Below are 17,676 nucleotides of genomic sequence, written 5' to 3'. Positions count from 1 at the left end.
TCCGTACCGACAGCGTCTGTTTGAATTTCGTCCTAACCGGAGATCCACTATGCCGCCAATGCATTGACTGCTGCTTGGTTTCCGGGGTGAAGCGCGAAATCCAAGTCTCATCGCCCGCGACGATCCTGTCGAGGAACTCGTCGCCGTCATCGTGATACCGTTGCAGAAATGTCAGTGCTGCTCCTAAACGTTGCATTATGTGTTCGGGTGTCAGGTTTTTCGGCACCCACCTGGCATACACTTTTTTGAACAGCAGGTGCTTAGTGACAATCCCATGCACTAAGGATCGCGATATCTGCGGAAAATGGCTGTTCAGCTCCGTAATTGTGAAGTGACGGTTCTCCATGGTGCACTGCCGCACCAGCTCAACACAATCATCATTGATGAGGGACGGTCGCCCACTGTGCTCTTCATCGTGGACACTTTGACGACCTTCGGAAAACTGCCTACACGAGCGACGCACCATCTGCTTATTCATGATGTTCGGCCAATAGACTTGACAGAGCTGCCGATGAATTTCAATTGGCGTAATTATTTGTGCGTTAAAGAACTTTATCACCGACCGAACCTCGCAGGCGGCGGGAGAAGGAATAAGAGCTTCCATTTCGGACCACTGCTGCCACGCTACTGGCACCAGGCGGGACTTGTCCGGCTGGCATATTATTGATACGTCATAGATCTGTTACGCATGCGCAATTGACACGGCTAATTATGTTTACTTACAAGGGGAAAAAATCGGGAAACTTACTTTCTGGATGCGCCTCATATATATTTATTTACACGTATAATTATACACATACATGTTTTTTAAAACATATTTTAGGGTACGGCATCAGGACAACTCAAACCACACTTCTTAGCAATGGCGCACTGTGAAATGGCTTCCTGTTAGCAGTGCACTTGCTCCCAGAAGTCCAAATTTCTTGAGACGGTAGCTGATTAGCGCTGCTATCCATTGAACAAACTACCAACAATTTATCATATACAGCTGTCAAAAAAAAAAGTGGCCGCACTCGTGAACAGCGAATATTTTCAAAGTCCACTTCGGGTCGCGGCGATGTTACACGATGCATGTGCTTGTACAAGCAGTTCCCGAACTATGAAAGTGTTCCATATCTGCGCCTCGTAGACCAGCGGTAGAGTGCTTGTTTAATGATTCAAAGGTTGTGGGTTCGGGCCTTCTTCAAGTTTTCATTTTATTTTTTAATCGTTCTTTAGCGATGTAAATGCTATTCAAATTATCATTTATATTCAGTTATCGTTCTTTATGGATATCACGTTATGTATATTTTGTTATCGTTCTTTAGAGATATGAATAAAATTCAAGTCATCATTTGTATTCTGTTATCGCTTTATAACGATATGAATAACAATTATTATTATTGTATCTCCAATGGTGGTTCGCCCCATTTTACATATGTATGTTAGGGCTATAGTTTTATACACAAAAAAGATAAGCATAAAGAGAAATAGAAAAGAAAATTAAATTAGCTTACGCGATTTAAACAAAACATAAACAAACCGTAAATTAGGCATTGCGATTGCAAAATAAATATCAGGTATAAATTTGAAACATACAAAAACATTAACAACACACATACGTAACACTTCTATAACACAAATACGCAGCTTTCCATACCATACATCATAAATTAATATACAATAGTCACACAAACACAATCAAACTATAATTACGACATTGCGACGACATCAAGCATCACATAACTGACTCACATACATAACAAATCAAGCATCCGTTACAACACATACACTTCAACATAGTAACCACACTTTTAAAAGTTACAAATTTGGCTCCAAGAAGAATAAATAGGACACTGTTACTAATTACTATTCTTCTACAATTTCTTAAATACATCTGTAATAAATCTGTGAAATTCCGATATGAATAATATTCACGTTTTTTATATTGTTATCGTTCTTTAGCGATATAGATAATATTCAAGTTATCAAGTATATTCTGTTTCCTTCATTAGCATTATAAAATAATATTCAAGTTATTTATATTGTTATTGTTCTTTCGCAATATAAATAATCTGTATTTTAGGTAAGTAATTATTATAACACAAATAACCATCTTTCTTTGTGAAATAGGTTATTTTATTTAGATAATTAAATAAGTATTATATAATATCTTATATTAATTAAACAAACCGATATTTATCATTTATATTCTGTTATAGTTCTTTAGTGATAGTGTATAAATAATATTCAAGTTATTTATATTGTAATCGTTCTTTAGCGATATAAATAACAGAAATTTAATATTAGGTTTCGAAAAATCCAGTTGCATAATACTGGTATTAGTTTTTCTTTTTGTATTATTACATTATACTATCTTGAACCACAATAAAATGAAAAGGAGTAACGAGGAATTGAACCTGAGACGTTGACATCTAAATTCCGACGTTCGTCCGCTGAGCTACGAGGGCAAAAGTGTGGAAACATTTTCGGAAAAGTTGGCCCAAAGATTTTCTGGTGATTCGTAGAAGCTAGTCCAGGATGCGGGGAGCAAAGGCTAATTGAGATTTCTCGGTCTCTGATCGGGTCAAACATCCTGATAGAATTAATATTTAACCCTTGCCGTGACTTTCGGTGAAGTCCGGAGGGCCCAATTAGTCAAATCCACTCTCCTCATCTCCACGCTTGGGCCCCCTGGAATTTAATAAGATGCGAAAGAGATAGTGTGTGCGGAAAGCAACGGGATGTTACCGCATTTAGGCCTATCCTTCCCAAGAAAAACTGCAAACATGAACAAAGGAAGCTTTTAATAGAAGAAGAAGGATATTCTGCGGACCTCTGGAAAAAGAACTAAGGAAGAGACTAGTGGAGTGTGGCATTGTATGGGGAAGGAACATGGACATTACGACGAAATGAAGAGAAACGAATTGAAGCATTTGAAATGTGGATGTGGTGAAGAACGGTGCGTGTGAAGTGGACAGACAGAATAAGAAATAAAATTGTGTTTGAAAAAGTGAGTGAAGAAAGAATGATGCTGAAACTGATTAGAAAGAGAAAAAGGAATTTGTTGGGTCTCTGGTTGAAAAGAATAATAGAAGTCATTAGGGTATGTGGATCATATGCGGAGACTAAGAGGAAGGCAGAAAATAAGAAAGGTTGGAGATTGCTGGGTTTGCAATGAAAGACCTGCCCATGGACAGAACACTTATGTATGTGGGTATGTTCAGAATGCCTGGAATATCGTGTCTAAGAACAGTCGCTATTTGCAAAGACTAGTCGATTCCATGCCCACTCGACTGCAAGATGATCGAGATAAGAGGAAGATAGACTAAATATTGAATTGTGGCTTTTTGTTTTGTTTTTTGAACGCTTAATTGTTTGAATGTTTTAAGGCCGACGCCAGTAAATTCGTTTTGTTTATGCCACGAAAGATATTTTTATTGAGAATAAAATCTTTTTTCTTTCCATTTGCAGCCACAATATCATAATGATAAAGTCATGGCATAATATATTAATGAACCTGATGTTAATTACTAAAATAATCGTAAAAGAGAAAGGAGCCATTGTGTATAGTTTGTCTCTCTCAAAAACAGAACAAAAAAGAACATAAAAAGCACGAGGTTGTAGTCGAACGCAGGACCTCATGAATAAGAGGCCTGAACGCTACCATTACGCTATCGAATCACAGAGAGAATACTTCAATTATAACTGTAGATATCAGGCAACGTGGTCCAACAACATGTAACACCGCCTGTCGCCGAATTATAGCGAAGATACCCGAAGGGAACTTTGTTTCAGGAGAGCGGCCACTTTTTCTTTTGACAGCTATACACACAATTCAGTGATACTCCTTATATTCGGTATAACGGAATTACATGAGTCACAGAATTAGATAAGTTTACCCTAAGCCTAATAGTACTTTTTTCGTTTTTGAATTTTTCATTTCTCAACATATATAATTTTTACCATTTATAAGCTAAAAATTTATAAACTTATGGCACGTGTACATAACAAAGAGAAATGCTTCAGTATATAAATTTACAATCTCTATGGATAATAAGGGAGCCATGAATTAGGGAAAGCTGTTGTACCTAGGAACAAACCTTCAATTTGCGCAACCATTACAAGTGTCAGGGTGTGCTGTCCTAATTAAGATTAGCCGACGAGAGATTTGACTAGATAAAGCGCGGGCTGCGGCTTGTGATACCAAAGGGATAAATTTTTCAATATTAAGTTTGTTTAGCAGAGATCCATAATATTATCATGGACGATAAAAGAAGTATATTATATCGGAGATGTGCACAGATACGGAATTAAAATTTGAAGCGAGTCTTAATGAGAGTCCACCTGTATGTAGACAACAATTTCGCACGACTGTCCACAAGTTGCGTATATACAGGGGCTCTTGTTTACTGCACAATATGTTGTAAGCGAAACATACAATAAGAGAGCTCCAAATTTTATTTCCGTATCTGTACATACAGATGTGACATTGTTATGAACTTTTAGAGATGACAGAGGAGATAAGAACAACATTCATATAAGAATCCAAGTGCGGAAGCGTTCCGTTTGGTAGCCTTGGTGAAACTTTCTTGAGTTCGATTCTGGTTACACATAAAAAGGCTTGGGTGAATATTCTATTTCCCCATATTACACACGGGGGAAAAAATGTACTTAAATCGTTTAAACGTTTTCACACTCAACCTCATGTCACTTATTTATCCCCTTATTTAACCTATCTAACGTATAACGAAACGCCAATGAGGCGTCAGTCTCGTATGTGGTGTGGGGAGATATCGAAGATTTACCGATTAAAATCGAACTCAAGGCCATTCTTCTGAGATTTGGTTGTAGAAAAAGTGTTCCTGCAAACGTTTATGAATTCTCATAATCATAGTATAAGCTATTCGCAATAGTAAATGATATTTTGACTAATAAAACCTTGCAGCTTTCCTTCCATTTTCATTTTTTCTTTCATAAATGAAATGCGTATCAGCTAGTTTTTTAGACGTGAGTACCTATACAGTGACAACAAGAAAATAAAGAAATTAAATTGTTGTCTGTCCGTATTGCTTAACTGAAATAAGTCTAATGTCATACATCAAGGGCAGCTACATCTGAAATGAGATGAGATTACGATGCCACACTACTATTTTAATGTATTTACTTACTTACTTATGGATTTTAAGGAACCCGGATGTTCATTGCCGCCCTCACATAAGTCCGCCATCCGTCCCTATCCTGTGCAAGATTAATCCAGTCTCTAACATCATATCCCAGGGATGTCAAGGTCTGAGCACTTGAAAGACTCCACGTGCTACCAAGCAGTCACGGGTTTCAATGAATCTATACTGCAGGCTTTAGGGTGAAAAGGAAGGAGTGAGCAAAATGAACTCTATTGGCCTATCACTGCAAGATGAATTAAACTGCTCTTCAGTAATAGATAATGTGTTACGCCCATACAAGAAAACAAGAAATAAAAGCATGTTTTCCAGCATGTATCTCTGTAATAAATGAAATTAATTATAAAGTAGTAGGATATAACAAATAATAAACATAGCTTCTCTTCAACTTAAGCAGTTTTACATAATGAGGCCTTCTCCTCTGAAACAGGCTCGGACAGTTTTAATTTATAAGGGCGGTGATGAAAAAAATATTAAAAAACCGGAGGCCGATAACCATATTTCCTGTCTTGCGAAGAATTATTGAAAGAGAGTTGGGTTCAAAATTGAGAAGTTATATTGCATTAAATCAATATCAGCGAGGATTTATGGCTCTGCCTGGCACGCATATGAATTCTTCAATTGTTAATGGTTGTCTTCAATCAGCAAAAAAAAAAAAAAAAAAAAAAAAAAAAAAAAAAAAAAAAAAAAAAAAAAAATTTGCTGTATCGTATTTGTTGCTGTATCTAAGTCCTTCGACTCCATCGGACATGAACATATAAAAAGAGCCCTTAAGCATGCATGTATTCCACGGAATCTCTACAATTTAATTTTTTCTCCTTCGTTATCAGCCAATACTATTCAAATTGTATCAAATTTTCAAAAAACAAAACCTATATCCTTAAATTGTGGCCTAGCACAGGATTCTCCGTTATCACCCATATTATTTAATTTGGCAATCAATCATGTGATGCAAAATCTGACTGATTATGATACTTCTACTAAATATGGCTATTCTTCATCAGATCAACTGCCTAATTTGTCTGCGATGGCCTTCACTGATGACCTTGCTTTAATTGGTATCACTAAAACAAATGCTACATCGCTTGTTGATTTAGCTGAAAGTAGCTTCACTGAAATTGGTCTTCACATAAATCCAGCTAAAAGCAAGGCAATAGTTTTACAAAAGGGCAAGCTCTGTGCAGATGACATTATCTCTCTACAAGGCTCTGTTATTTCTTCGTTGAGAGATAAAAATGAGTGTATCCGATATCTAGGAATAGATTTCACAGACAAAATCTCCTTCAATAAAAACAAGACTATCAAAAACCTATCTTCAGACTTGGATGGACTCGTCCAAACAAAATTATTAAAATCAGACCAAAATTAAAAATCCTAAACGAATTATATGGCTAAGTTTGATTCACCCTCCGCAATGTGCTCCATTACCTCAGTTATCAGATACATTCTTACGATCTCTTGACAAAATTATTAGAAGTCCTCTGAAGGAAATTATGATACTGCCCGATGATACGCTAAATTCAATACGCAAGTAAAAACGTCCGAGGTTTGGGAATTCTTTGTGCAGAGTGGGAGGCCAGCATTCAACATTATAACATCTGTAATCGTCTTCACCGTATTATTGATATGCATCTTAACTTTGTAAGGAAACAGAAGTTTTATATCATGGTGTAAATTACCTCATAAGGGCAAAGGTGTTATCCTGTATTCTGAGTGCCCCAAGGCAAATTCCTGGATGTCTTCAAAAGCTAATTTATCAATTTCAGAATACATTAATACAATTAAAATGTCCAGCAATTTATCTGCGGTTAGATCTGTGCCCGGCAGATGTTTCAACACAACCCGTTGTCGCCATCCCGGCTGCAATGAGACGGAAACTCTTGGTCACGTGTTGGGATTTTGTCGAAAAACGGAGCTGCTGCGCAACAGTTGAAACCATAAGGCCAGGACCGGTATTGCTGATGTCCTCGAGCGTTGTGAATGGGAGGTACACGAGGAGATCTACTGCGTTTCATCCTTAGATTCGAACAGAAGAGCAGATATTGTAGCCATCCACAGGACTCAATCTAAGGGAATAGTTCTTGATCCTACAATCCGGTTTGAGAGGGATCCCCTGCAGGCACAATACGTTGATGAGAACAAATTCATTTATGAGTCCTGCATCCCTTACCTAAGTGAGAAATATAACATTCCCACTAGTCAGTGGAGTGTTTCTGGTCTTTTGTTTGGTGCACGTGGCACACTTCCTAAATTCACATGTAATATTTTGAAAGCACACGGTCTTCGATTTTTTTAAATTCAAAAACATTTTTTTTATATTCTTAAGTATTCAATCCAAATATTATATTATCATTTATATTTTGGCCATTGATGATTCTACTGGGTTTGCATTTCTCTGAATTTTTTACTAAACAATTCCTGTCTTTATAAATTATTTTGTAGTGCTTTTATTCTGGATCTTTATGGTCACCCTCATTGAGGGCAGATTATTTTAGTCGCACGGATGGTAAGCGCCCTGATGGATTAACCTTGGTCCCATGGAGCAGAGGAAAATCACTAATGTGGGATACGACATTTGTGGATACCTTAGCTCCATCCCACTTGCCGTCAACTTCTAAACTCGCAAGCTTTGCAGCAGAATCTGCCGTATGCAGTAAACGTCGTAAATACGTACATCTAGTAGACAATTACATCTTCATCGTCTTTGCTGTAGAAACAATAGGCTCCTGGTGTAAAGAAGCAAGAGACTTAGTTTCCGAAATTGGTAGAAGTTTGGTGATTGTTATTGGAGACCCTCACTGTACCAATTACCTACGGCAACGAATAGGAATAGCCATCCAACGTGGGAACGCAGCCAGCATTTTGGGAACCTTTCCAGACGCCAATTCTCTAGATGAGATTTTATTCATTTGAATATCTGAAAGTAAGTCAAGGGTGAAGTACAAAGCCCCGTAGAATTGAAGGTAAAACCCCACTTTACTGGTTCCAGCAGAATCTGAGCAGAAGCCAGCATCCATCAGTACTTAAAAACAGTTTTGTGTAGTGTTTTGAAAACTTGTTCGGTTTACGAGTAAATTTTTTATTATTTAAAATATAATTATTTTTATTATTTGTTGTACGCCTAATATTTAATTTTTACAAGTGCAGACTGTCATATGATTTATTTTACTTTTATATTAATTTGAAATACAACATCAATGTTTATGTACTAATAATTGCATAATTCTAAAATTTTACTCGTAAATTTATTAAGCTTTAAAAAATATTTATATAGGCACATAACCAAATTATTGTTATCAACCCTAAATTGGCAAAACTTAATTTCTCACGCTAGTTTATTAAACCTTGTCGGACTGTAAAGAAAACAACTATCGCAATGTCCATATTTTATATGTTGTACAATATTATGGTTAAAATGGAATGGGAGCTAATATTCAGCACTTTAATATTGCTAAGACATTACTCCAAGTTGACGACGAACATCTTCATATTAGTAGAAATTTAGTGTCCGAGATTGAAAAATCTTTACGAAATTTAGCAATCCAATATAATAACAAGTCTGTTCCACAAACTGGACATCAAATTAGAAAACATTTACAAAGGAAGCCTATAATGCTTGGGCTAGTCTTCAGCATAAAGGAAAAGGAGTATCAGTTTTCCAAGATGACACGAAAGTAAATTCTTGGATGAGTAACAGAAAAGGATTATCGTCATCAGAATGGACCATTGCCATACTGCAGCAGTAAGATCAGTACCAGGGGAATAACGACCTGACGACAGTGTAGAACTCCAGGATGTGAGGCGTCTGAGACTCTTGGTCATGTGCTAGGATTATGTCCTAAAGGAGATTTATTGCACAATGTACGTGATCATAGTGATCTCTCTTATATTGCCTCACATTTAAGGAAAAAATAAAAATCTTGAAGTACATGAAGAAGTACATTGTATATCTGAGGATGGCAGTAACAGACGAGCGGATATAGTTGCTCTTAATAGACAAAAGAAGAAGGCAGTAATATTGGACCCAACTGTACGGTTCGAAAAGGATGTATCCCAAGCCTTAGCGGTTGATCAGGAAAAACAAGTCATTTACCGCCCATGTGTTCCTCACTTGAGTGAGAGATGTAATGCAATTGATTACACATGGGAGGTTAGGGGTTTGCTTTTTGGTGCCCGCGGATCGGCATATAAATATACCACTGACATTTTAACCCTTAGTTGCCTGTTGGTACTTGGAAGTACGGTGATTTATTTTGCTTGTCGAAGAATAACCGCCAGAAATTACATGCAACCTGCTAAATAAAATCCATCAAGGAGACTGACGGTACTCAGAAGTATCACCTTTGGGGTGGGGGAAATAAAAAAAATTGAAAACAATATTATATTAATATTTGAGGAGAAAAATTCGCTCCGGCGCCAGGGATCGAACCCGGGTCCTTGGTTTTACGTACCAAGCGCTCTGACCACTGAGCTACGCCGAATTCAATCCACAGCACCGGATCGATCCTTCATTCTTCAGTGTTTCCCTTTGTGGCCTGACTCCAAGTTAGGCATATATGTTGACGTATATGAGTCATTCCACGTCAAATCGCACAAAATTATACAAATTTTGACCTTCATATTTCTGATTGCGTTTATATTTTTTTTTACTAACTCTATGGTCTCATAAACCAACAAGTGTATTTTTTATTTCCTCCTAAGTCCACAAGTTTTTAAAATATTACATGTTAAAATTCGTTAAAAATGTCGCACAATGCAATATTTAAAGCGTCATATTTCTGACGATATTGATGTTAAATTTAAAAAAAAAAATGCACTTAAAAGCTTAAAGTACTGTCTTTTATTAAATATTTACTAACTAATTTTAATATAATTATTTCAAATATTTTTTTATAATTCAATTTTTAAAACATGTACATCAATGTGAAATAGCCCTATTAAAAATCTAAAAAAATGCCTACTAGGTGCACTGAAGTATTGTTAATAATTTCAGAAAAAATTCAGAATGGGATCTCCAATAGTTTAATGGAAATTTAATTACTTATGACTGAATGTGTCGCGGTCGGCGCAGCAGCAGTGGACGGGAAGCGTTAAAGCGCGCTAAGAGGTTTATCGGCGCTGGATAATTGACTGAACGTTGCAACATTACACCCATTACGGATCAAGTTACTCGAGGAAACACTGCTAATTTACTTATTATGATATCTTCAAATAATTGTTCATTAAGCTTTTCAAATGTTTCTTTTCATTCACACTTTAAATTTTCATTCGCCTACCTTCTTTCTTGAAAGAAAATTGTTTTACTAAATCTTCAGTTTTTGACAACGGAATGAAAGAATATAATTTTAATGTACCAGTTATTGGTTTTAGATTATGGTATCTGGCCTGCAAATTTTCAGTGTGGTTTTTGTGCTTATTGAATGGACAAAATATAAATGACACGTTAGAAATGTTTTTTGTGACTAATCAAACAGTTTTTTTTTTTTTTGGTGTTGTTATAGGATCTTGTATAGGCTAACTCTCGTGGCAAGTCGGTGTCATGTTTCATGGTTTCTGAGATGACATTACTTTTGTAACGAATTTCTGTATCTCCTTTGAAATATACTACGAAAGGATTTATTTATTTAATTATTTATTTATTTATTTAGTTATTTAAATATACAGAATAAAGAATATAATTACAAACAAGAGAAATAGAAATAAAATAATACAATCAATATAAAAAAGGAGATGCAGTAGTATTAACAAAATTTGAGACCGAATGAGCAGCGCTCGTGTTCGGTCACAGTTCAGATATAATATTAATAGGCCTATAAGAGAATATAAAATAAAATAAAGTAGGAAGTAAAATTAAAATTGTATTGTATTTTGGCTTGGCATATGTTCCAATGCACACCTTGTATTGAATCTTGTATTACAAATGAATAATTTTCAGAAAAGTCTGCAATAACTATGTAATTTTCAGGTTGTACCTTTCTTTGCATTCCGTCAAAAATAAAATATGGCTGACTTTTGAAAGGATGATGATGCATCTTCTACATGAAAAACTTAACATGCTAGGGAGCCCAACGAGTTAGAAAGAGAAAGTATAGAGTGGTCATTGCGCCGCCATGTTTGAAGAAAATTGAACGACCGTCGGTAATGAACTTATGCGCCCAAAACAAAGTGGGCGTGGTGATAACTGACATTAGAATCGTCAGCTGTCTTAATTTCGTTTGCATAAATCAGTTAAACTGAAGTGGAAAAACCTAGTATTTCGTCAAATACGTGCTAGGAACTTAATCTAAACTTATGTACGCTAAATTTAAAACACTTGAGCTATTCCTAGAAGGAATGCTTAAAAGATTAACCTAAGCAAAATTGTCATGTAGTATGACAAGAAGTCCTAGCAAATATACTGAAGAAAATGTTAATATTCCTAGGTTCTTTTAAATGCGACCTGCAACATTGCCTATAAAATGAACGAGTATGATTCGGATGATTTTATTAAATTGTTTTCCCAGTCTCTACACGTTGCAAAACTATTTACTATACCGTAAGATATAGAATGAAAGTAGGCCCTATCTGTAATAAACAACCTTTACCTCCAAGCTTGTAACGTGGGTGAAACATGACAAAACACGCTTTCAGTTTTTTTGTTACAGTAAAGTACAATTATTATCGAAATGTGAACGTGAGGCCAACAGCCGGCTGGTCTGTCTGAGCCTTTCAAGGGCTGTGGCACCACAGATAATTATTAGTGTATAATTGAGCACCCACGTACAATAATGGGGTAAGTAATTACGAAATATATTCATACTTACCCCATTATTGCATAATGGTGCTCAATTATGTTCTTTCATGTCCTTCCAGTCAAAATACTAACAACAATACGACCTACCCCAGAGTTTTGCGTTATTTTGGATGCGAGTGTCGAAATACAATTTTAATATTTGATTGCTATTACTAGGTTTGAAACGGAATTGTAGCGGTTTTATCCGTATTTAGTTTAACTTTATTACTAGTGAACTATTTATTTGATTAATCGTTTGTCTTCGAAATAGGCCTACGTCTTATAAGCTACAGCTCATCGTCTTCTTTTATAAGCAGTAAGGACAGAAAGAGCAGAAATAAAGGATGCCGGTGTCGAAATACAGTTTTAATATTGTATTGTTATTTGTTTTTCACTGGGTCTGAAACGGAATTGTGTTGGTTTTATCCGTATTTAGTGTAAGTACATTACCAGTGAACCATTTATTTTGTTTATGCCGGGCGTTGTTACACATTTATGCATGAAAAAAAAATGCTGCTAATTAACAAAACTATGGACTTCACTTCATAAAATTTACATGAAATATGATATATCAGTTGTCTTTTTCCTTTTGACATTGCAGTTATATGCAGCACACACAACAGGCATGTTTTTTCTTCGTTTTTCTTGTACTTCTTACCTCCGTTATACAACATTGTAAGCAGACGAATTTTTACAAAGGTGGGCGCTCAGCTCAGATCTGCCGTGTTTCGCGGTGGCACCGCAAAGAGCGCTGTACAGGACAACATGGCCACTCTATAGTCTTCTCTTTCTAACTCATTGAGGGAGCCTTTTACTTTTGAAACTTTTCACGGGGGTATCGTTTTGTTCTATCTTTCTTTTCTTGGTAGGGGATTCTATTGACATCAAACTCTTGTTTAATTCCTCAATATTACTGATTTCTAGCACTGTATCCATAGAACTGCTAGAAGAAGTACTGGGATAATCTCTTTCTCTGTCCGCACTTTCATTTGATTCATGTTTATTAATATCACAAGAACTACCGGCTTCACATATAATTTCACCTGACCTATGCGGAAATTGATTGATTTTTACGGAACAAATCACATATTTGCACACTCAAAGACTCCTTTAAATTGAGCTTCATCAATAAGTCGCGACTTACGCGTCTTAGTGTATTTTTCTTTTTAAAAGCGTGATTGGGAAGGTAAATGGATTTAAACTCTTGTTATATATTACGCGATCTTTACCATCACTCATGTTGTATAGAAGTCACGTCACTGCGCGAAATTCAAACCCAAACTGATTATTTTTGTCTCCTGCCATCTGTTTACTGCCATAAAATTTACTGCCTTACCCAGCCTTGCTATCATCAAACACTTGGCTATATTACAGTATAAACTGTGAAGGGCTTCCCCCTCAGCTGAGCTGACAATAATAAAATAATTTTAGATAAGATATTTACTGTTCCTTAAGGTATTAATCATTTGATAATTAGTATGGTGACATCAGATGCAACGGGGAATTTCCACGAGCAGCCTTCTAGCCTATGGCTGCAAGCAGTTCATTAGCTGGGCATCGCGAGCGCGTGCATGCCTCCGGAAAATAAATTGTTACAAATGTATGGGTACCGATCCCATATTTATAAATGCAGTAGTTTACAGATAATACATCAGCGAACAAGCCTATATTTTTTCAGACTTTTAACTTGGCTATTTAATATAGTAATTTTGCTGTGAAAAAGAAACGATTAAAAAAATAGGCCAAATTTTAAATTTATTTGTAATAGGCCTAAAGTAATAAAAAGTGTTGTATTTTGTCTTTCAAATGCGCCAAACCGCAAATCTCAATTATATGTAGACACAGAGTTCCAAGCGAGTTTATGTAACAGTGCGCGCATAATTTGCGTAACTTCAAATATTCATAACTACACAAATAATTAATAATTGTGAAAATAAAAAATACAGGTCTCCTTATTTGATGTCTTGAATTCATGAAAAAAAATTCGACCATTTCCGAGAAGGTCGTGTTTTATTGCTGTGCGATTTGACGTGGAATGACTCATATGTCTAGTATCAACTGCCATTATACTAGGAGCGCACTCAGTTGAGTGACTTATTTGGCCGGGATTCCGCAGTTATGATGCACTGGTAGCTATAAGAATATTATGGATTTATTAATTTGTCCTACAGAATAATCTCTGTAATGTTGACAATTAATATTTGAGGAGAAAAATTCTCTCCCACTTACAGTGTGTAATTTAGCAAGTCTAGCCGGCCAAAAATCATTTCTCGGAAACTAATAGCTCAATTTTCATACAATTTGGTATGTACTTTCAATTATTGAAGTGGATAAGTTTTTAATAATGAAAATGAAAATATCAACTATTTTTACTCAAAATAAAATTAGTAATGTTGTAAAAAATTTCAATTTGAGTGAAAAAATAAATTAATGTTCATAATATGGAATGCGCTTAAAATTGAAATGAAAGACGAAGGAATATTGCTACATATCTTACTCGTTCAGATATCAGATACATCCCCATCAGAATCTGTATCCTCGCTGCTAGTTTCTCCTTCGGCAACACCGATTAATGGAGGCTCGAAGAGAACTGCAGGACTACTATTGAAATCGACCGTGATTTTCTCTTCTTAAATTCTTTAAGCTGGTGATGTAACGGTCCAAAGAAATAAGTAGCCTGAGTAAAATATCGGTATTTGTGTCTTTCTTGATGTTTTTCTTGCGAAGACTTCTTTGAAAAGTCTAATATATTATTTGTTCCTCGCTTCCTGGGCTTCCTCAGATAGTTTACCAATAAGTATAATAGTGTCCTGTAACCTTCTGTCCGTGAGCCAACAGTTTGTGAAGGATTGTAGGCATATAATACTATTTGTGCAAGCATAAATATAATTCCCTTGTATCCTTTGCATACATGTCAAATGCCCGTTTATCAGTATTGCTAAACCGCAAGAAAAGGTTTCTAATATTATGTGCGTAGACGACTTATTAGATTTTCATCTATTCCCGTAATATATGCGGAAATGGAAACCGCCCTTTTCCTGCAAAATCAATTTTCAAGTTTTTTTCTCCAATTTGTCGCACTTTGAAGTGATGCAAGTGAAAGCTCTCCTACAATATTGGCCGCATCTATTTTCCTAGAAGTTCTGAAACTCATATGGGCAGCATAAAGCTTTTCTTCTGGCGATCTTTTTTTAAAAAGTGGACTAATTTTTTTCCGTTTTGATCTTTCGCTCAGTTCTCCGAAAAGTTAACTTGGACGTCCTCGAATGCTTGTACTGGTAGACTCAAATTGGAATTGTTTTGTAGTAGATGGCAAAGCATTATATATTTCATTCCCAGACTTTGCATCTTGGTTCAAACATAGCGCATTATATTTGAAGAAATTTTTCTCATTTATGCTGTATTTTTTTCATCGTAATCGAATTTTTGAGCATAGAAATTTAATTAATTTTCTTATTGACCTTAAAATGTGTTCAGAGTAATCTTTGAGACCAAAATGTTCAATTATATATTCGAGAATTTCATTTTCTCTCGCTCTTGTTCCACACCTGGAAAACAGCTCTCCGGGTTACGGAGCGCATGGTGTCTGAAAATAATTAATTAATAGTTTTTCTGTCTGCATCTGGTTGCAGAAAAAAATCACGTCGCCTTGCTCAGAAAAGCTTAATGAATATCTCGACAAAATTTTAGCGAGGTGATTTTCAACTCAACTCAACTCAAAATAATGTAATTAAGTAGAACTTCGACTCTCGACATGTTTATTCAGACACTTATTCTAGACAATAAGATAATATTTTTTAGCAAAACAATTAGTTTATTTGTAAGTATGTGCCTTCTTATATAATCATACTGTGTATTATAGAAAATACTATATTAACTTCCTCACTTTGCATCATCCAAATACAAACTGCAGCGTAAATGATCTTATCGGAGAAATGCAACTTTCGCTCTGTTGTGAGGGTCCCCTATCAGATGTAAGCATCTGTCTACACTTGGATATTATACTTTGGAGTGTTATAAACACATCTATATAAAAATTTAGTATTAAAGATAAGGTGCGAAAATTGATTTTTGGCCGGCTAGCTGCTTGAAATTGCACATTGTGCACTGTAATCGAATTTTCGAACATAGAAAGCTAATTGACTTCTTTATTGACTGTAAAATGTCTTCAGAACAACCTTGGAGACCAAAATGTTGAATTATATGTTTTAGAATTTCATTATTGGGATTATTTCCCTCACTCTTGCTCCACACCTCGAAAACAGCTCTCCGGGTTACTGAGCACATGACGTCTGAAAATAATTAATTAGATTTCTGTATGTACCTGTTTGCAGAAAAAAATCACGACGTCGTATTCAGAAAAGTATAATGAATACCTCTACAAAATTTTATCGAGGTGATAGAGGGCTACACCTTTTAAAAGTCAACTCGAAGTCATATAATAAGGTATAACTCAAACTCTTTGCATATGTTTATCCAGACACTTATTCTAGACAGTAAGATAATAATTTTGTCACGAAAATGAGCTTATATGTAAGTACATACCTTCTTATAATATATCCACACTCTGTATTAGAAAAAAAATATTGTATTAACTTCACCACTTTGCACCATCCAAATACAAACTGCACGCCTGCCTCTGCAGCGTAAATGATCTTATCGGAGAAATGCAACTTTCACTGTGTTGTGAGGGTCCTCTAACAGATGCAACTATCTGTCTACCACTTCGATATTATATTTTGGAGTGTTATAAACACGCCTGCCCAAGAATTGAGCATTAAAGACAGGGGTGAGAAATATGATTTCTGGCCGGCTAGATGCTTGAAATTACACACTGTGCGGCGCCAGGGATCGAACCCGGGTCCTTCGTTTTACGTACCAAGCGCTCTTACCACTGAGCTACGCCGAATTGAATCCACAGCACCGGATCGAACCTCCCTCCTTCAGTGTTTCCCTTTGCGGCCTGACTCCAGGTTAGGCATATATGTTGACGTATATGTCTAGTGTCAACTGCCATTATACTAGGAGCGCACTCAGTTGAGTGACTTATTTGGCCGGGATTCCGCAGTTATGATGCGCTGCTAGCTATGAGAATATTACGGATTTATTAATTTATTAATCAATTAAATAAGTCACTCAACTGAGTGCGCTCCTAGTATAATGGCAGTTGACACTAGACATATACGTCAACATATATGCCAAACTTGGAGTCAGACCACAAAGGGAAACACTGAAGGAGGAAGGTTCGATCCATGCTGTGGATTGAATTCGTCGTAGCTCAGTGGTCAGAGTGCTTGGTACGTAAAACCAAGGACCCGGGTTCGATCCCTGGCGCCGGAGCGAATTTTTCTCCTCAAATATTAATTGTCAACATTACAGAGATTATTCTGTAGGACGAATTAATAAATCCATAACAATATTATATGTTCAGAATTCATATTCAAACAACATTCAGTACAGAAAACGGATTTATTTTAATTTTTTCTTATGTCAGGCAACTAAGGCTTAAAACAATATGATATGACATCTCAAGATATTAAAAATATTTGTTTGAATATCTTAAAGAAATCCATAGGCATTTTACATAATCATGTATATAATGTTTAATCTTTTAAACTTTCTAAATTTCATAGTGTACTATGATTGCTACCTACTGTATTGATTTTTCTCTCTATTCCATATAACTTATGCATTTTTTAAATTGTTTTCCGGACCTATATAGTCACCTGTTATGACAGGCGG

General features: G+C 35.9%; 1 long non-coding RNA gene across 1 annotated transcript in view; it reads left to right on the top strand.

Annotated features, from left to right (window-relative positions):
- The window catches only part of LOC138705986 (uncharacterized), a 394,464-nt gene that overhangs the window by 115,390 nt on the left and 261,398 nt on the right, over nt 1-17,676 (top strand). The window lies entirely within an intron of this gene.

This window comes from Periplaneta americana, chromosome 9 (assembly GCF_040183065.1).
Source record: "Periplaneta americana isolate PAMFEO1 chromosome 9, P.americana_PAMFEO1_priV1, whole genome shotgun sequence".
Classification (NCBI taxonomy): domain Eukaryota; kingdom Metazoa; phylum Arthropoda; class Insecta; order Blattodea; family Blattidae; genus Periplaneta; species Periplaneta americana.
This window is presented reverse-complemented; position numbering and strand designations above follow the sequence as displayed.